This window comes from Meriones unguiculatus, chromosome 8 (assembly GCF_030254825.1).
Source record: "Meriones unguiculatus strain TT.TT164.6M chromosome 8, Bangor_MerUng_6.1, whole genome shotgun sequence".
Taxonomy (NCBI): Eukaryota; Metazoa; Chordata; class Mammalia; order Rodentia; family Muridae; genus Meriones; species Meriones unguiculatus.
Window position 1 is genome coordinate 99834953 of NC_083356.1, and position 22079 is coordinate 99857031.

The 22079-nt window shown below is 40.6% G+C and overlaps 1 protein-coding gene across 24 annotated transcripts in view; it reads right to left on the reverse strand.

Annotated features, from left to right (window-relative positions):
• The window catches only part of Baz2b (bromodomain adjacent to zinc finger domain 2B), a 288501-nt gene that overhangs the window by 197068 nt on the left and 69354 nt on the right, over positions 1–22079 (reverse strand). For 21 of the 24 annotated variants that reach the window (XM_060390227.1, XM_060390238.1, XM_060390237.1 and 18 more), the window contains exon 3: positions 14037–14384. The exons of 1 other annotated variant lie outside the window; for it this stretch is intronic. The gene's annotated coding sequence lies outside the window, so the exon portion shown is untranslated. Of the gene's footprint in view, positions 1–11978; positions 12002–12930; positions 13302–14036; positions 14385–22079 lie in introns of those variants that run through there. 2 more of the 24 variants (XM_060390225.1, XM_060390224.1) reach the window with 2 other exon arrangements.

A 22079-nucleotide genomic window follows, 5' to 3' on the forward strand; every position in this document is an offset into this window, starting at 1 on the left:
TGATTTAGAGAAAATTTTGCTCTTAATGTATGATGTGTAGGCTATAACCACTGCAAAGTTGAATGTTAGGCAGTTTATGCTTCATACAAATACAAAAGCTATTGATGGAAAAAGCATATAGTCCATACTAGAGAAACCCACAGCTGTGTTTTTACTCATGTGGTCAATATCTTGCACAGAATCTCAATATATGAGGTAAATTTTTAAGTTACCTATTTTAAAGTCAACTTTCAATAAAAAAGAAAAAGAGTAAAGATTATGAGGAGGCAGGCAGGAAAGGGACAACAAGGACTAAAAGTACTTCTAGTTGCTGGGCTTGGTGAGACACACCTTTAGTCCCAGCACACAGGAGGCAGGATAGGAGGATGCTTGTGAATTTGAGGCCAGCCTGGACAGCCAAGCAAGTAAATTTGTTTCTGTAATTTTGTAAGGGGTTTTTGTTGGTTTGGTTTGGTTTTTCCAGACAGGGTTTCTCTGTGTATCATTGGCTGTCCTAGACTTGCTTTGTAAACCAGGCTGGCAGAACTCACAGAGATCTGCAGGCCTCTGTCTCCCTGGGTGTTGGGATTAAAGGCGTGTGCCACCCTCGCCGGGCTATTTTAATGTGTATGTGCACCATGAACACAGCTGCCTGCAAAGGTTAGAAGACCGAATCAGATCCCCTGGAACTAGAGTTATAGGCAGCTATGAGCTGCCCTGTGGGTGCCGGGAATCAGAGCCAGGATCTCTGCAAGAACGCTGAGTGTTCTTAACCACTGAGCCATCTTTCCAACCCCAAATTTCTAAAATTTTACAGTGAATCAGATTTAAGGAAAATAGCACTTCAGAAGAAAATCTTACTGCTAATCACCTACTCAAAAGAATATAAAGGCCAAGCTGGGTGCAGCAGCACACACCTTTAATCCCAGCACTTGGGAGGCAGAGGCAAGCAGATCTGAGTTCAAGGCCAGCCTTCGCTACAAAACAAGTGTTTCCCCCACAGAGACATGTACCACACAAATCTACCAAGTAAGTAAATGTCAAAAGTTCTTTAACGTGATTTTATTCGAGGGATGTAAGGCTGTTTCAACATATATAAATCATAAACAAACTAGAACACATAAATAGAACCAAGGAAAAACCACACAATCATCTTATAAATACAGAAAAAGGCTTCCATAGCCTCTAATGATTTAAAAAAAAAAAAATCCCTGAAGGGTATAGGAACAGAAATATACGTCAACATCATAAAAGCCGTATCCACCAAACCTATACTCAGTACTATAGTAAATAAAGAAAAAAATGAAACAAGAGGTCTACTGTTGCCATTCCTAGTCAGCATAGGTAGAACATTTTTAGACAGAGCAATAAAACAAAAGGAAGAGAGAAAGGGGATACAAATAGGAAAGGATGCAATCAGTTTACCCCGAATTGCACATTAAGTATTCCACACTAAAAAAGTCTCTGGAGACTCCACCAGAAAACTCTTGGATTTCAAAAATAACCTTTCAGCAAAGTAACAGAATACAAAGTCAACATAGGAAATTCAGTGCCTTTCCTGTACACCAACACTAAGCATGCTAAGAAAGAAATCCTATTTACAGGAAAGGAACCCTGTTTACAACAGCCTCAAAAAACCTAGAAACACATATAACCCAGCAGATGAAGGACACCGACAAGGAAAACTCCAGAACATGAGAGAAGATGAAGTCAGTAACATAATGGTGTGTCGGCAGAACTAATATTGCAAAAAGGCTGCATCACCGAGTCATCTACAGAGACAATGCAATTCCCACCAAAACACTAATGACATCTCTTGCAGAAAGAGGAAAAGGTCATAATATTCATGTAGAAAGTAGAGAAGGTTCCAAATGGCCAAATTAATTCTGAACATAAAGAATTCAACATATTTAGCCATTAAAGAAATGCAAATAAAACTGCAGTGAGATTTCTATCTGATCCCAGTCAAAATAGCTTCCACAAAGCAAACAAAATCAAAGGCAGGCGAGGCTGCAGGAAAAGGAACCTTCACACACTGTTGGTAGGGGCGTAAATTAGTAATCACTGTGGAAATTACTACAGGGGCTCCTCAAAACCTTAACAGACCACATACCATGAGGTCCCCTGATGCCATTCCCAGGCAGACTCTCAAAGGAATCAATGCCAGTATGTAACAGCCACAGCTTGAACTCAAAATGTCTGTTTATAGTCAGTTTATATGCACATATAAACCAGATGAATAAAGAAAATATATGGTATATAAATATAATGATGTGTTACTTAGCAATAAAGAACAAAATCATGCAGCTTAGAGGAAAATGGACAGAACTGGGACTATATTAAATGAGATAAGCTATATCCAGAAGAATTCATTTTAACTCACACAGAATCTAGATTTAAAACAAGACATGAGACACACCGGTAATCCTAACAGGCAGAAGGCAGAGGTTAGAGGACAGAGCTGAGGGCAGCATGGCCTACACAGTGACTTCCAGGCACTCCTTAAACAAGGCACGGAAGTGGGCCCCGTGTGTGGTAGTGCAGACACCAGTGATGCAGAACCAGACAGCAGACAAACCAAAATCTGACTCCTTGAAAACCAGATAAAACCGAACGCCAAGCAGTGATGTCGCACGCCTTAAAACCCAGCGCTTGGAAGGAAGAGGCAGGCAGATCTCTGAGTTGGAGGCCAGCCTTGTCTACAGACTGAGTGCCAGGACAGCCAGACCTACGCAGAAAAGCCTGCCTAACCACCCCCCACCCATAAGGCAAGGAAGCAGAAGAAAGGGCAATGAGCGGGGCAAGAGAACGAGGATAATGCAGATGGTGAGATGATGGAGGTGTATTATAAATGCAGGAAGCTATCACTAAACTCATGCGGTATATAAAATTTACATTAAGAAAAATTTAAGCGAAAACACAACTGTTAATTCTGATACAGATCTACTTCACACCCGTCAATTATGTGTTTATATGTGTCTGGAATGAGAATTTCCTCGGTGGATTCAAAAGTGTATCAGGGATTGAGTGTGAGGTCCAGTATCATGACTGCAATGGCCTCTTTAATAAGGGTTTTTTGTTATTGTTGCTGTCCTTTTTCTGGTTTGATTTGGTTTGGTTTTGGTTTTTCAAAACTGGGTTTCTCTGTGTAGCTTTGGCTGTCCTGGAACTCACTCTGTAGACCGGGCTGGCCTGGAACTCTGCTTCCCGAGCCTGCGATGTGTGTGACGCATGCCTCGCCACAGCCTGGCTAGTGTGTATATTCTTTCCCAAGTTGCTTTATAGTCCAAGTTTTCTTGTTCCTCCTTCACAGCATTCTCAGAGGTCCCGGGGCCCCGCTGGCCAGCTGACAGGCAGAGACGGCGGAACCCTGGAAGCCTAGAGCAGGCCAGCCTAACGGATGCAGCAGTGAACAGTGCTCCTGTTTCAATGCCGGTAATGAATGACGCCTGTGCTTGCTTGCTTGCTCTCGAACCTCCACAGCGGGCACACGTGTGCACGCCCTCAAATACACAGCAAGAATCTCTAAAAACACGGAAAATTTCTAAGAAGCTGAAAAGTTATTTCACAAAGGATCCTCAGGTTAAAATGGAAAAAAAAAAAATCAAGGAACTGGAGTCATCAGACATTGAAAAAAGTAAATCTTTATACTCATGAGGCTGAGAGCCAAGGACAAGTTTAAGACCAGCCTGGACCACCAAAAGAATTAAAAGGTGGAACTCTAGTCACACTCTGTTTGGCCTTTTTTCTTACTTTCCCATTTCAAACACAACACAAAAACGCCTGCACGTGCTCCCAAACACTCCTGCAGTGTTGTAGTCTTGGCAAACACTGAGAGGCTTTTTGGAAGGACCAGTAATGAGAGCTGTCACCCAAGTTCCATCTTCTCTTCCCCTACCAACGGATGAAGAGTGCACAAGGCCTTTTGTACTTTTGTGTTTGAATATTTGATTACTCTTTCTGTTTTCAGTGTTAGGTCTTAATTTTTTATTACATGTTAGTTGTTTTATTTTGTATGCATGTATGTATCTATATATAGGTACATGGGTAGAGGTCACAGGCGTCAGTTCTGGGGACCAAACTCAGGTTATCAGACTGCGTGACAGGCACCTTAAGCTACTGAGTCATTTCGATGACCCACATGTTCTCTATCTGGAATGATATTCCCGGTTTTATTGAAACTCTGTGTTGATGCTACTGATTTTGTCTTCTGTCCTTATGGGTGGCTGTGATGAGCTGCTTAGCCAGTCTGCCTAAAAGAAAGAGGAATGTTTCTCAAGTTAGCACCATCAAATTGCCTTGGAATGAAGGTCGGTGTGTCAACGCCAGGGGGAGGGCAGGTCCTGTGTCAACGGTCTTCACCACCCTCGTTATGCCTGGCAGGTAGAGCAGCAGATTAAAAGAGAAAAGCCTGACAAAAGCAGAGGAGAACAAAAGAGAAGGGAGGGACTCTGTTAATCAGAAAAAGACCAAAATACCTCTGAGCAGAAAAGGCCACTGCTGCCCGGTGGCTTTTAACCTGGTCTGCACAGCCAAGCTGATCACTGAATAGCTTGACTCATTAGCCCACTTTCTTCAGAGAAAGCCAGTCAGCTTTGAAAGCAGCAGAGGAAGGTAGAGTTTCCATGATAGCATCTTCCTAGTGGAAAAGGTTTAAGTTGAGATGATCTCAAAATAAGTTGTACAACTACACAAGGTTCCCAGTGGGATAGCTTCAGTGGGTTGTTCTGGGTTTTGTTTTGTTTTTTTCCTTAACACAGGCTCAGCTCCCACTGGCATCCTTTTGTTGGGTCCTTTGTGACCACTGAGTATCCACAGCTCATTCATTTTCTTGACCAATCCAGTGCTACCAAAACCAAAGAAACTTTTAACAGTATTCCAACCAGAATACTCTCCTATTCTGATCTTTTCAGAGACTTCAGTGTGTAGCCTAGGTGGTGGCTGCACACTCTAATCCCAGCACTCTGGAGGCAGAGAGAGCCTGGTCTACAGATCAAGTTCCTGGACAGCAGGGATACACAGAGAATCCCTGTCCCAAAAACCAAACAACAAGATTTATTGTATCTCTGAATGCAGTCACACGTGTGCCACGGCATCCATGTGGAGGTCAGAAGCCGACTTGCAGGCCTGGGTTCCCTTCTTCCACCTTGTTTTTGAGACAAGGTCTCTCTTGTTTCTGTCACTGTGTTGTACTCTCTTCTGGCCAGTTCTCCAGTCTCCATCCTCCACCTTGTTGGAGGAGTCCTGGGATGTCCTGCCCACTGCATCACGTTTTTACGTTTTTACACAGGATGTATCACAGCTCATCCCCACTAGGATGCCCAGGCTTGCACAGCAAGCACTTTCACTGCCTGAGACATCTCCCTGGCTTCTATTCTGAACTTACATTAAGCTTTTATCCATAGCTCTCCAAATGCATGCTTTAACAAAAACAAAAACAAAACTTCAGGGGCTAGAGAGATGGCTCAGTGGCTAAGAGCACTGTATGCTCTTCCAGAGGTCCTGAGTTCAACTCCCAGCAACGACATGGTGGCTCACAACCATCTATAATGAGATCTGGTGCCCTCTTCTGATGTGCAGGTGTACATGCAGATAGAACACTCATGTACATAAAATAAATAAATAAATCTTTAAAAAAAAAAACTTCAAAATAAACTTGGAAAATTAAAGCTCTGGGCTCTCTTTCCTCTATTATTAGTAGAATAATAAAACTGCATTAATTATATTCTCTTGTGACTGATGTGACTCCATTCATTTTTCAAAGGAATGCTACATCTCATGTTTTACTGACTTATCTCACCCTTCCTCTTCTCTCCATAAAGTTATCTTTGTAATAAGAACTGGAAGGCAAAGTTCTAAACCTTCATTTCCATGAACAACTCAGGAAATCTCTGACTGAATCTTAAGAAAATCAAGTTTACTGAGCCTTCACCTTAGTAGTGAGCCTTAGTTCAGTCTTAGGACAAAACAAAATAACAACAAAATCCTTTTGTTTCCTTTGTTTATTCATTGATGAGACTCTATGGAGCAGAGAAATATCTGAAAGGACAATTGTCCAAAGGGAATGAACGGACAGAATAGTCCACAAAATGACTAATCTAAATAATGGCAATTTAACTGTATAAAGTTGTGGTCCTATGCAACTCAAAACCAAAATGTAACACCTTGTCCTTTAATAACCTTTAAATTTATTATTTTAAAAAAAATAAAAGGACAACCTACTATCAGGTAGACTAAACTTGGCCATATATTCTGTTATATTACCAACATACCCAGTCATTTGTGAAGCCAAGGAAAAGTGAAATGCACTCTTTGGACTGTTTCTCAGCCTTGAAGTATGAGAGCTACTTCATCATTCTGCATGGGGACAAATGCATGCGAGCACAAATGTGAGGATGCCACCATGTTGTGTGGAAAGCTCAGGACGACGGCATCATTAGGAACCCCTCATGTAGGCACTTGTTGTGCGCTCCCTGCCACTCACAAAAGGATACATTAAATAGCATTTAACAGTTTCCTCCCACTCTTCTTGAAAGCTTGGGATGCTGAGGTTGGTTTTTTGTTTTTTCTCCGCTTATAGTTACAAATGACAATGCACAGGAAACTATGATAGCCTGATTAACAGATGTCTTAAAATTTGTACAAGACCCTCAAACCAGAAAAAAACTTAATAGTCCTTCCAAAATCTGAGTAGCCGTACGGTGAGTAGCCGTACGGCTTTCACATTATTCTAATCCAGTTACCAAATCCTGTCATCTATCTCTCATCTTGTTTTTAGCTACTTACAAGCTAGAGGTACTACCTCCTTCCTACACAGGAAGACATTATTTTACAAAGTACTTAATGTCAATCTAGTGTTTCTGAAAATATCTGTAACTAATAAAACAATGAATTCTCAAGTAAAATCAACTCAGTTATTTTTGTGGACAAAATATAACATCTTATTGTTCAATATCTTACTAGTTCTATAATTTAGGCTATTTTTAGGCGACTGCCTGGGTTTTAATCAAGATTAAATACTGTGCAGATAAGATACAACCTTTCATACCTGTTTCGTTCTAAGGTCCTTCGTTTATTCAGAACCCTACTTAAATAAATTATTTAAAATTGAAGCTGTTGTGTGTTGCAAACACAGCTAAAATGAAGAGCTTCTATAGCAGCAGTGACTAGATTTTAAATGCAGGTAGATCAATAAAAAAAAAAAATCGCCAAGCACAGGCTTCATGCAAGTGGAATGGTTTATAATAGCTTGCAAATGACTATGTGCTTGCTGTAACCAGCTGTTCTTAAATTATGAATATGCAACCAATTCATGCTAAAGCCAAATCCCAGCACTATTTCTACAGAGGACTCCCAGCAGTTTCGCTTGTTCTCCATGTTAGCTCAGTTAAGGATACAAATGGCAGTAAGCTTCCGAACAAACAGGACCAAGCCTTTGGCATTTCATGCACTAGGTCCATTATCACAGCAGGGAATGTCAATCATTGGTACAGTCCTATAACAGCTCACGCAATATGACAATGATCTTGCAGGGGAGAAAAATCAAAATCTCTGCAGCATACTCAAAAGTCCTTCTGACAACCTAATGTGTTCTCACCACAGCCAATCAGATAGGCAGACCCGATCTACTAGAAGACTTGCACTAAGCCTGAAACATTTAAAAACATCAATCATAAAAACAAAGACAGGACATTGAATTATACAGTATTAACCTCCAGGGTTTGCATACAAAGACCTTAGATTTATTTATGTCCCAGTGAGTTAAGAGCTTCAGCACACCGTTTTTACACCAAGCTGACTGCCAATTTGATGAACCTCTCTGCCCTCAGCAGGAGTGCGCGCTCTTTGATTAATGAGTGCATGTTTGTAGAAAAGTGTTAAGAGGAGAAAACAGAAAGTGGGAAAAAAAAGAAAAAAAAAATCCACACACACACAATTATGCAGACATGTAAGTGAAGTACCAGAAAGTACCAGGGCAGAAGCCATCTTCCAACCACATGCATCTCTTCCTTACTTTATAAACACACAAACAAAATTAGTGAGGGTTCCTACCTATCATCACCTTCATTGTTATTATCCTCACTGCTCATCAATTTTCACTGAAAGACCAAGTTACATGCCAAGCCTTAGATAATAACTATTTTTTAAAACAACTTTATCTTCAAAAAAACATAATAAAAACAAAAGTGAGATAAACTATTTCACATCATACTCTCGTAAATGAGTATTATTAATTTTTAAAATTAGATATTTAACTGATATTAAAAGTTTATAATGAAAAGCAAGTTATAAGTTTAACTTATTAGGTATTTTACATCTCAAACTCTTGAGTTGTCCAAATCAAACAACACTGAAGGCAGATTTAAAAATCATACAACTTCATTTAATTTCCCTGCTTTCAGCAGATGTTGCCAGTATTTTATAAGTCTCTATGTTTTTGCAAATGAAACAAATATATTTATTACCCATAGATTCTTTGTTTCTTTTTTATCTTTTTGTCTGGGGTGGGGGTGAGGGGGCAGCGGTGGGTGAAGCTGTTGAGACAGTGTTTCTGTGTAGCCGTGGGCTTTCTGACTGTCCTGGAACTGCTCGCTCTGTAGACGCAGCTGGCCTCCAATTCAGAGATCTGCCTCCCTCTGCCTCCCAAGTGCTGGAATTAAAGGTGTGCGCCATCACACCGGGCTAGCCATAGTTTCAAAGTAACATGAGCAACACAATAACATGTGAATTGGAGTTTAAACTTCATGCACACTTCTCCAGGACTGTCCTCTCCTGAACAGTATCAGGCCGAAACCTCCTGAAAGAGCATGGTAGCTGCTGAAAGGTAACACACCACCTCTCACACTGAACTAAAACTTCATGGTTCCGGAAATATCCTTAATGGATAACTCAATTTACCAGAATTTGATAGACTAAGATCAGAAAGAAGGAGAGGAGGACCTCCCCTATCAGTGGACTTGGGGAGGGGCATGCATGCAGAAAGGGAAGGGAGTTTGGGATTGGGAGGAGAGGAGGGAGGGGCTTATGGGTGGGGTACAAAATGAATAAAGTGTAATTAATAAAAGTTAAATAAGAAATTAAAAAAAATTACCAGAATTTGACTTATATGAATATCTGCCTTGACACAAATAACTAAGTAAATACGTTCCTTCAAAAGTGAGTCAAAGAGCTAGAGAGGTTTCTCAGAATTCAAGACCTGAGCTCAGCTCCCTACACCCACATCAGGAGGCTCACAAAAGCCTGTGCCTCCAGCTTCAGGAAATCTGACTCCTCTGGTCTCTGGGGGCATCTGTATTCACCTATGCAAAATTCCCGCCCCCTCCCCCATACATGTAATTAGAAATAATACAAATATATCTTTTCTTAAAAGGAGTTCCGCACAGTTTAAGGCTATATGTATAAAGATCTTCTTTGTAAGGAACTTTATGGCTACAAGACAAAAAGGCTTGAACGTTGTGCCTCCATATAAACTCTAGCTGTAGGACAGTAACGCATGGCTTCCCTAAAAGCAAAGATCCAGAAACTTATGATTTCAGGAAATAACCTCAGAATTGTCTCCAGGTGTATCATCCAAATTGCTCATATTATTTGAGCAAATTTTGTTGTTGTTGTTTTGCTTTGTTTTGCTTGCTACAGGGGTTTCTCTGTGTAGCCCTGAGTGTCCTAGAAATCACTCTGTAGACCAGACTGGCCTCAGACTCTGAGATCTACCTGTCTCTGCCGCCAGAGTGCTGGGTTTAAAGGTGTGCACCACAACACCCAGATTTACAGGAAGTCTTTAATAATACTTACTTCAGCAAATTATGCCTTCCAACGATCAATTTTACATTTTATGTCTTTATTTTTTAAAGTTATGCTCTTTGAAGAATTGTTAAATTTGTATTCTACTTTAAGATCCAAAACTTTGAAAACAAATTCAATAAATATTGAGACTAAAAAAGGTCTCAAAAGATGATAAAAATACATTGCATTCTAGCATCATACCATTCCAAGTTTTTGTTTTTGTTTTCCAGCTTTCTTACCATGTCTCTCTGTCTGTTGAGGCTATTAGTTTTTATTCTTACCCTTTGCTCCTTCTTATTTCTCCTCCTACCAAAACTATGCAAGTAATTAGACAAGGTACAAAGCTCAGGCACCACCAGGATGATGACGTGGTTGTAATAGTAAGTTACAGACTAGCTGAAGCTACAGGTAGAAGCGGTACAAGTCTGTGAGGCCAGCCCTCAGGAGGCCAGGGAAAGACCTGCTGGAAGCCAGCTAGAGCTGCAGGCAAGACCCTGACTCTCCAAACACACAGAACGCGCTTTCTATAACAAAAGAATGCTTTTCGTTTAGAACAATCATTAAATAGCTGCTAGGAGAATAATTTAGGAGATGGTCTTATGAATTTTTAAACGCATTTTGGCCTCATTAGAAAATTACAAGCAAAATGGTCTATTCACCAATAATTACATCTTTTCTGATCCTTTCCCACAGTAAAAGTTTAAAGAAACATTAAGCCAAACGAGCCAATATTTATTAAATAAGCCACAATATTTTAAAGCTTTGTAAGTCAAAATATTTAATTTTATGTAATTAAAAAAAAAACCTCCTAAAATACTTACTAAACAATTTGATTAATCCCTCAGGAAATTAAGTATATTAAAAATCACTGACCCCTGATTATATAATTTCTTACAGGGGTCAATCTCACCTTCTGACTTTGCACTGCACCTTGTTTTTTTTTTTTTTTTTTTTTTTTAGTGGTTTTCTAAGAAAGAATAGTTCAAACACCCCAAAACCACAATTTCAAATCCTTTTCTCCTGTGAAATTTTTTTGAGTCACCAAAGCCTAATACACTACCTTTCATTTCACTAATTCAAGAAGATAAGACAGAAACCTTGAACTTCAGTGCAACTGTATTATCCCACATCTTGTGTAGTAACACAAAAGTAGCAACAAAGACATTAACAATTGCAGTTCAAGCTGGGAGTGACTGTTCTGTTTCAATTCAATGACACCACTAATGGCTTCTTAGCAGCTCCATGAAATCAACCAGCTGTCAGGTTGATGCATCAGAAGGAGCAGCTATGCACTCCCATAAGAAAAAGCAACACATCAGGATGTTTGGCAAAACATCTGCTCCTTTACACTGCAAGTCTATAATAAACATGCAAACAAAGAAATGGGAGAAAGGGCAACACATACAGAATCCCAAGCTTTCCCTCAGAGCTTATGTGCATTTTAAGTGAGTGGCTTCTATAAACCAAAAGCAAATTTCTGCAAAGTCCAATACTTTTAAGATATTTTTCTAAATAAGTATACTTGGATTCTTCCAGAAAGACTAGAATTACACAAAATATTTACATTTATAAATGAATAGTAAATTATATTTATCAAATCAATATCATAGTGTTATGTACAAAACTCAAATATGGCCTTTCCCTTCACACTAGTAAATGAGGCCGACATTACTCTAATCAAGGCATTTCCCAGGACTGAGCTGCTAAGATTGCATTTTCACTAGTACAAAGAGTGAATGCCCTCTGTTAACACAGTCAGGGCAGTAGTTTAACCCACAACAGAACACACACTATCATCTAGATTTTAAAACATGTACCTAGCTCTGTTTCTTTCTCTGAAAACCATTATATGAACACAATAAGTTCTGATAAATAACTTCCTGTCTGAAAAGCATACAATCTGATTTCCTAAAAAAATAAAATAAAATAAAGTTATTTGTCACCATAGCTTAAATAGATTTTACATTGAACATTTGTTTTAAATATTTGTCAAATCTTTTCTGCTAAGACATACAAATGTCATCTAAATTATTGATTGTACAGCAGTGTTTACAATAGGTGTGAGACACCAACGTACTTAACTGCCATTTTCTTAAACTGCTTATCCTCTGTTGCTTCCATTTATAATCTGCCAAATCTTCTAGTCCTTTGTTGCATGTATAATTTAGAGCCATCTGTTCTATGTGCTTTTAACTATTTAAACATTTTTCACCTACCTACAATTCACTAAATAGCAGACATTCAATTCAGTCAAGATTTCTATGTAGCAATCATACAGCAAATTTCTGGAAAAATAGCAGAAAACAGCAAAGAATATTGCTACAGAAATTTAAAACATAGCATTTACAATGTAAGTTTTCATATATTAGACAATCTTCTTAAAGTATTTGGAATTTTTCTATTTGCTTTTTTAAAAAGTTCACTGTAGTCAATGTTTTTCCCCAACCCAGAAGACAAAGGGAATGCAAATTAAATACAGACAGTTTCATGTCCTTGTTAGAAGAGATGTAAATATGCTGACTGAAAATGACTGCTGGAGACAGAATTACACTTTCCCATTCAATTTACTGTGCCTATTTATATACTTGTCAGTGAGTGTATCAGTAAGCATGGTCATGTGACCAGCTCAACTGTTTTTTTGTAAGGTGAAAAACTATTTAGGACAAACAATTTTAAATGGTAGTGTTTTATCATTATTTTTATTCTGGTTAATAAAGTTTACAGCAAAAGATTATAAGTTATCTATTAAAGTTAATTCTGCCTTTTTATATCCTGAACTACGTTTTTGAGCAACCCTTTGACTTTAACATTCACTACTGAGATGTAAAAGTATCAGGATATTCTGAGTAGTCCTTTTAAAATGTAAAAAAACACAAAAGAGGAGAACACAATTACAAAAGGGAGGCACATAACCCAAGTGATACATATGTATGAAACTAAATTTGATGAATATACGGAACCACGTGAGAAAAAAATAGATACTGTTACAAATACACTTGAAACTTAAAAAAAAAAAATACTTCATGCACAAAATTAGGTGACTATTAAGTGGCACAACAAAAGTTTCGATCATTTTTTAAAATAATCTTTCACTTGTTACCAAACATTAAATTGCGGGTTTTGCGATACGTTTTGCGTGCAAATACAAAAATATACCCCGCAACTTACCACTAGGCTCTAAGTTACACGATTCCGTAAAACGAGAACATTTTGAAGGGAAAAAAAAAACACTTTGGGGAAATTTTCTTGATAAAGTTTACATGACGTCACATGGCCCCCCGAACCGTTCCCAAACTTTGAGCCTCACGGAGACACACTTTTTGCATTTCTGCGGCTTCTTTCCTTTCCTTAAAAATTGGGAGAGAGAGACGGACTTGGGAATAAAAACTGCCCAAGATGGCGAAACGCTTGTTGTTTGGAGGGCAGGGGAAAAATGGAGGATATTGTAATATACACAAAGGGATAAATTTCGACAACTCGGCCGCGGGCTGCAGCTGCCTCTCTCCTTCCGGGGAAGCCGCACACAAAAGATAAACACGGAGCGGAGGCCGGGAGGCGGCCCCCGCCCGCGGGCGGCTCGGAGGCTCGGCTCGCTCCCCGCCGCTCGGGGTCCCGGACGTGGGGTTCGCGGAGCTCCTTTCGGGGAGGGGCGCGGGGCGCGGGGGTGGGGGCGCGCAGCCCGGGCCCGGGAGCCCGGCCCGGCGGAGGGGGCCGCGGCCAGGCCGCCGCGGGGGAGCGGGAGAGCGGGGGAGCGGGGCGCCCGCCCGCCCGGCCCCACCCCCACCGGCTCGGGGGCCGGCGGCCTGGCCGGGGCGGCGGGCGGCGGGCCGGGGCGCGCCCGGGGCCCTCGCCCGCCTCCCCGCGGGGCGCCGCCGCAGGCCGGGCGGGAGGACGCGGCGAGGCCGGCGGCGAGGGCGGCACAATGGAGGGACGAGGCCCGGCCGCCCGCCCGCGCCCGCCCGCACTCGCTCGCTCGCCCGCCCGCGCCCGCGCCCGCCCGCGCCCGCCCGCACTCGCAGCAAAGTTTCCGTTCCGCGGAGCCCGCGCCCGCCCGCACTCGCCCGCCCGCCCGCGCCCCCACCCCGCCGGGACCCCGCGCCCCCCGCCCGCCGCCCCGCTCGGGACCCGGAGCCACCGCGGCGTCGCAGCCCGCACAACAAAGAGACGCTCCGGGCGGCGCGGGCGGGCGCCGGGCGCCCCGGGAGCCTCCCGCCCGCGGCCGCCGCTGCCCGGACCCGCCGCTCCGCACCCCGCACCCCGCCTCGCGAACTCACCTTCACTTTCGAACTGAGTTGCGGGGAAAGGGGGTTTTCGCCCCTCCCGGGTGCAGGTTCAGCTCCTCCGAATCCCCGCCGCCTCCTTATCTCCCCTATAATTTCTACAAGAAAGTCTAGGGAGTTGGAGTGGAGGTGAGCTCCGCCGCCGCGAGAGCCCGGCTCCCTCCGGCCCCGTCTTCCGCCGCCCGCTCTCTGATTAGTTCCTATCCAGCGGCAGATTGAAGCAGGAGATGATTCTTCTCAAGGTTTGTTCAGCAGCTTCACTTCTAGGCGAAGGCTTCATGAACCAAGTGACGTCAACCAACAAGGCTTCTCTCTCTCTCCTCTCTCTAACAATGAAAGTTGCTGTTAACAAGGGGAAAAAGAGCGAGAGAATTGTTTATACCATTTCAGTTCCAATAATAAATGACCTATCAGCTCTAAAAGGAGCCAGGGGAGGGGGGCTGCCTCTTCATTCCAAGAATACTGTATCTTTGAGTTTGCACCGCTCGCTCCTCGTCCCAGGAAAAAGTTAGGAAACTTAAAAGGTTTTGTGTTGCTTTTCAGAGGGGGGCCGAAACAGATCTAAACACTTAATTTTTTAAGAACATAAACGGACTGTTAGGGAACAACATAGATTAGCCATCTCCACCAACTTTCAGGTTTGTAAACCAGAAAGTGTGTTGGAGCCTACAAGCTAAATTAAAATATCAAGAATTTGTGGGTGCTAGGACTCAAAAGGCAAGGCGATCTAAAGGTAAATTACCACTGCTTTTCCATGGGCGAATTAAAACTGGCTGTAATGTTCATGATTTGAGGCAAAATAAGATTCAAATGGGAGACTTTTAAACAGTAAGTCTTTTTACAGTTATTTGTATAAATTGTACGCCGTAATTCATTTTTCCCCCTACTTTCGGTTAGGGGGAAAAAAAAAAAAAAAGAAAAGCTCGTTTAAGTGTAGGAACTAAACACTCTTAAAAGACCAGGAGCCCATTACCAACCAGACAGGCTCGCTGGACACTATCTGATCCGCAGAATGTCAGGCAGCTGACTCAGTTTTTAACCTTCCACTCCCCAGTTCCCTCCAACCAATCAAGTTAAACTAAAGGTAAATTACACCCCGTCTCCAAGAGTGTACCCGCAGCCTCCTAAAAACGATTAAAAAAAAAATTCTTAAGCTTGGTACAGTTTATTACCCACGAAGAAAGGTAATTTTTGAGAAACATTCACTAAGGTGTCTTTCCCCCTTAAGAACACAATAAAGTCTTGAGTATATATAACTACAAATTAGATAATTTAGGTTTCAGGGGGAAGACCAAGTAGAAATTTAGTTATCGGAGAATAATTTGGCCATATATTATTTTATGCACACATATGTGGCTGGATGTATCTTAAAAGATGCTATTGTTTTATGTTTCCTGCTCAACCACTGGCTGTGATTTTAATTGTGCTGGAGGATCTTCATTAGTATTAACACATGGGGAGATTTCACAAAGCTGCTTCATTAGGAAGAAAAAAAAAGCTGGCACACTAGGTCTCTTTGCATGCGCTGAGAATGTCAGCCTTACCTCGGTCATTTGTAACATAATAAGTGCAAGTACAATGATTGCAAGGCAGGAGCGTGGGGGGAAGGGCAGGAACACTGCGGCTCTAATAGGGGCATCTGAAAAGACGGCTGCTCATTACATAGTAATGTATGCTAAAAATTAGTGAAGATGATGTCTCGGGAGACTGATGCTAAATAAATTAATGTGCTGATATGTTTTTAATTATTATTTTTGTAGTAGTTTATTTCAATCTTAGGATTCACATTGAGCAGCAAAGCTGTGCTAGCACTTATTGATTTTTTTTCCCTGCCACATTCCCGGAATACAGATTTTAATCATTTCACTACACCACACTCAGTAATTTCATTAAAAACTGGAATCTTCCATCCCCAGAAAAGCATTTAATTTCAATGACATACAATTTCTCTTTTAGCAGCAAACTGTCTCTATAGTAAAAGCTGGCCTAAGGTTCAAATGCATAATTTAATCCTGAGTTTTCCATGCTCTGCATTCCTTTCAAACTATAATTTCAGTAACTACCTAATAACTGTAATAAAGACAATAATTCCCTTACAATATATTATTAACTCATATTTAATTAACTCAGAGGCCAAGCTCTACACATGTATGACTAGGTCAACAATTTCACCATCTCAAAATTTACTAATAATGTTCAGGTGAAAATGAGATTACAATGTAAATATGAATGGTAACATGTAGACTATGATCCTAAGTCACAGTCAAAAAAGTTCTTGTGTCTTTCTATAATGGTGATCATTACTCAGACGGAACTTTGCGTCATTCCTGCATTTAAAGTTGAATGTTGATATTTCAGTATTTGTTACTGACACTTTGCCTAGTTGACATTTGTTTTGGAAACTAAGGAAAAGAAGCTGATTTCAGTTGTGTTGATTGCCGAGTTCTCTTAAGATGAAGTTCTCCTTAAAGAATGATGCCTGGTGAAAAATAACCTGTAAAACCTAGAATGTTACTCTGCTTCCATAGGTAATGCCAATGCCCTCCAAATATGTATTCTTACAATACTTTAAAGTAAAACTTGGTCTGCAGATGCTAGGAGGTCCCCAAGCAATGGGTTTCCTAAGGATATGTAATTTACATTGCTTGACTTTTAGAAGAAAAATTATAATAACTAAATCATGGAAACATACCCAACAAAGGAAAAAAGACATCTACATAATAATCAATTAGTTACTATAAAAGAGTATCATTCATCTGAATGATTATACAACCAGAGTTTGAAATGTTTCAAAAGTATGTAAAATGCCATTTAAATTGAAGGCACTAACAACAAAAAATTGTCTTTTCCCTAGTGGCAACTTATTGCGAAATGAGCCTTAGTCTCTTTAAAAGGTTTGAACACAAGAGGAAAAGTGGTTATGGTAAAGAATTTTATAGTAATGTCTTTTCGGAACATTTAAAAATTATCAAGAGTTTTTGTATAATCAGGGAAATACTTTTGTGGCAGTCTCAAACACAAAATAAAGTTTGATGCAAATCAAGTATTGACCCCCCAAAATTCTAAACCAATTTCTATATTTTTCTATCAATAATAAAGACTTCATTTCTATATTAGAATACAGCTTTGGGTCTTTTCGGGTATTTAGCCATTGAAATAAATTAGTTATCTAATGTAGTCTCATATATTTTTGTTTTGTTTGAGACAAGGTCTCTCTGCATTGTTGTGGCTGCCTTAGAACTCACCATGTAGACCAAGCTGGGACTCAGAGAGCCGCCTGCCTCTGCCTGCCCAGTTCTAGGACTAAAGGTGTGCGCTGCCTGCTGCCACCACCTGGACAATTTAGCCTATATTTTAACCTGATATTGTAAAGTAACGATGCATTCATTACGAATCTTAAGCTGGATTACTCCAGGTACTTGACACGTCTTACAGAGCTCTGCTTCATGTCTTGTTGAGATCATGTCATCCCTTTTTCATGTTTTCACATGATCTTTGCACTGATTAGCTCATAGAGCTGAGAAAAATCAGATAAAATAATTACTGGAGTTATCAAATAATTCAGCTCCCACAGCACTTTGTCTGGTACCCAGGATCACCTAAGTCAGCATTTAACCATGTGCACAGTTGTGAGAGGATTTAATGATGGAGCAGTTCTTTTTTACCTGCCCTATGGACTAATTATGCCACCACTATGAACCAACGTATTGTTCCCATAAAGCAGCATCTGTTTTTACACTAGGTAGACAGAGATGGAGAGAGATCCAATTTAGTACTATGAATTCTGTCAGTGGTTCCAAAAAGTGTAAGAACTCTAAATAACAACAGAAACACACAAAGGAATTCAGAGGTTCTATACCAAAGGTTCTCAGCCTGTGAGCCTCAGCCCCACTGAAGGTGGAATATCAAATATTTTCTTTATGATTCCTAACAGTAGCAAAATTACAGTTATGAAGTAGCAACAAAATAAATTTACGGTCGCCAGTCACAACATAAGGATCTGTATTAAAGGGTTGCAGCATTGGAAAGCTTGAGAACCACAGCTTTCTAATGTACTGAGCTAGCCAGGGCAGATCTTATTTCTGTTTCAGTCACTAATGAAGCTTTATTTGTTTTCACTCACTGAACAAACATTTGAGTGCTTGCTGTATGCGTATGCATTGTGCCAGAAGCTGCAAAAAAATAGAAAGAACTCGCTTTCTGTTTGATGTTGAAAGTGTGAAATTCCTAAGAGAGAAAGCACTTTATATATAAAGACACAAATGATAAAGTTTTGTGAGAATAAAAATGGAGTTACTAAATTCTGACTAGAGACTTAAAAGGCTTTATCAAAGACTACATTTGAACAGCATCTTGTACTAAGAGCTTACCTGACAAAAGAGGTTAGGAATTGAGGGAAGGAGGCAGACAGGTGTTCTAAGCTAAAGAATCCTTGTTTACACAGAGCTACTAGTTCACCCACTACTAAGAAATGCAATCCAGATGCCCTTCATCCCAGTTGGAAGGCAGAGGCAGGGGCATCTTCTGAAGCCAGCATGGTATACATAGAGAAACCCTGTCTTGAAAAACTAAAATAAGCCAGGTGTGGTGGCTCATGGCACGCCTTTAATCCCAGCACTTCTGAGGCAGAGGTAGGTGGATTGCTGTGAGTTTGAGACCAGCCTGGTCTACAAATCAAGTCTAGGACAAACAAGGGTACACAGAGAAACCCTGTCTCAAAAAAACCAAATATTATTTGGTTTTATAATAATAATAATAAAATAAAGAAATGCAATTGAATAGGAACATTCAGTGTGAAGGATGAAGAATGACAGATGGCATGACAGGGATGAAGCCGTAAGAGGAGGCTGGCTCTAATACTGGAGACCTAGGTTTTTATGGTAAGGTGGGTGAATTTATCCTGAGAGGCAACAAATGTTGGTAAAGGATTAACATGACTGACCTTGGTTTAAAGGGATAATAACTGCACAGGCAGTGCAAATGACAGGCTGTAGTATGAATGGTTGTTTAACTATCTTAGGATGACGGTGCAGGCCTGTCGTCCAAGCCAAAGTGGAGAAGCCGAGGGAGAAAAGAGCCCCACAGTCTAAGGCCAGCATGGGCTGCACAGCAAGACTCTACCTCAAGATAAACACAATGAAAAAAGCAAATCAAAAGAGACTCAGTAAAAGGGAGTGGCATTGGAGACTTAAACTCAGATAATCTGGGCAAATTTTCAGTGTAACTAAAGGACAACAGAATTAAGGTTGAGGATGAGTAAAGGGGGGGCTAGAGGGATTTCTAGCTTAGGGAACTGGGTCAATGCTGGAGTCATTATCTATAGTCCAGAATGTGTAGGGAGATGTAAGTCATAAGACAGTCGGAAATCATAATTTAGCACTGTGTTCTACAGGCTTTTATTTCAAATGATATTCACCAAAGTCAAGTGTAAAGCTTTTTTGAAATGTATATACCCAAAAGATTTCTTGGTGATCTGGTTTGTCATCTCCTCCCCTGCACTCTTTTTCCGTCCCCCTTCCTTTTTCCCTTCCCTCCTCTCCCTTCCTCCCTGTCCCCTTTTACTTCCTCTCCAAAAGTGTCTGTGGTAAATACTACCAGAAGCAGAAACTCATTACAACATTCATGGGGAAAAGAAAGCTTTAAAACAGAGGAGTGGGGCCAGTCATGTTAGTTACTGAATTATTTATACAGTTATAATGTAACTGCTGATAAGTAAAACTGAGAAACTGAGCCAGGCAGTGGTGGTGCATGCTTTACTACCCACACTCTGGGAGGCAACAGTGAGAGGCAAGCTTAGTCTACAAAACCGAGTCCAGGACAGCCAGGCCTACAACAGGGAAACCCTGTCTCAAAAAAATAAAAAATAAAAAAAGTTTCCATACAGAAAAAGATAAACTTCGATCTTTTCAAGAATAATTTTCCACAGAGATCAGATGTTTACATATAAAATGTACATCTTGTAGTATAAAACTAAAGGGAATTCCTTAAAGTCAAGAAAAACCTTCCTAGCCATGTCAAAATTATGTAGAATAAAGTAAAAAAAACTGCTGAATTTCATCACATCAAATAAACTTAAGGAAAAAGTATAAATATAAGTGATAAACTGTGAAAGGCACTTTTCCACACACTTGTAACAACTAATAACCTCATATAAAAAGATTATTTTCAGACACAGGAAAACAACTGGATAGCAAAATCCAAGAGACAGAAATAGATTTTACATGAAAGAAATGCAAATGTTTCTGAAGGAAAAACATTTGCAACCTTTCTATGATGAGAAATGCAAATTAAATCGCACAGATACTATTTCTCATCCTTTAGATTGACAAAGAAAATCTTAAATTTCACAACAGCCTCTTAGTAAGGCTCTTATGAGGAATGGGATGGCCCACACCCCATTTCTGCATTTTAGTTTACTTGAATACAAAATGGGGGAAAAAATCTCAACATGTGAGAATTTGACGGTTTCTAACAAAGCTACAAATGTATGTACTTTTAGAATAGAGTCTCACTTTCAAAAATCAGGCTCAAAATGATGAAAATAGGTATATAGGGAGTCATGCAGTGAAGCAGGCTTTGTTCATTGTAGAAAAGGCTCAGAAACAAACCAAGTGTCTGCTGTAGGATGATGGATGCATGATTCAGGGCACACCCTCACAGCAGAATACTATGTACATCTGAAGGAATGACAATGAATGGGAAAGGAAGTACGTAACAGTAACTTAGAAAAATACTGCATCAAAAAGCAGGGTAGAGGAAAAACTTATATGCTATCTAGCATCTGTATTTTACCTAGGTTTTGTCAAGTAAAACGATACATTAAAAGAACAAGAACAAGTTTACCTATGATAATGAGGGGAGCAGGGTGATGAAAGAGAAACAGAACTAGTCTGTGACTTTCTCATAAAATCTGTTCAGTAGACATGATTGGAGAACCACATAAAATAACTATTATAAAGGAGAATCAAGAGGTTGGCAATTTAGCTCAGTGGTAAGAGTGCTTGCCTAGCAAGCACAAGGCTAGGTTTGGTCCTCAGCTCTGGGGGGGGAGGGGGAGAATCAAGTACATGAATGATGAACTTGTATTTAGTGCCACAGCTGTACAGAAAAGAACTAGTCACGTCTTTTTGAAACAGTATAATGAGGGCTTGGGGTATACCTCAATGTGGAACAATGCAGCCTGTGAGAGGGCCTTCATAAGGTCCCCATCAGCCACCAAACAAGCAAAACTTAATCACATTCTCTAACAAGGCAATGCTTCCACCATACTAAAGAAAAAGAATTTCAAAGTAACAACAAATTGTCGCTGTTATCAGAAACAATGTGTTTGTGCTATTGCCAGTGGGGTTACTGTACTACTCTTCATGCATAGCCTGAGAATGAGCAACTAAATAATCTAGTGTTTGGAGAAAATTAACCTTTGGTGTGGACAAGTGAGACATGAAAAACTGTTATGCCTTAAAATGAACTCATTGTATAGTTTACATTTAAACCTGCTTGTGTCTTTCCCTGTGCCCACTGTAAACATCTGGAAGCAGGGAATTCAACCAGTCCTCAGGTTACATCTAAACACCATCTGCCCAGGAGCATGCCCAGAAGCAACAGCTGACTCCAAGTCTGGGGCAGAAATACTTCGGATGGACTTAGAATAGAGTGTCGTACTACTACAGAAACCGTTAACGGGTGTAGATGCCTTGTCAAGAGGACTTGGGAGCCAATTTGAGGAGAACAATATGAACAGGAGGCAGGAGGCAGTGTACACCATTAGAGGTCAACCAAAGCCTAGCAATTTGTTTTATTCAAGCTCACATTGTTAGCTAGGGAAAGGTCTATATTATTAGTTACTTTTCTTGTATTGACCAGATTCCTGACAGAATCATCTTCGGCTGACTCAGAGGGTGGAGACTCCTACAGCTGGGAATGCATGATGGAGGCCAGCGACTACCATCACTTCAGCAGCACAGGAAGCAAGGCTAGGACAGGAAGTGGTGTCAGGATGTCAAGCTTAGGGCCTGCAACCAACAAAAGGACTTCTTC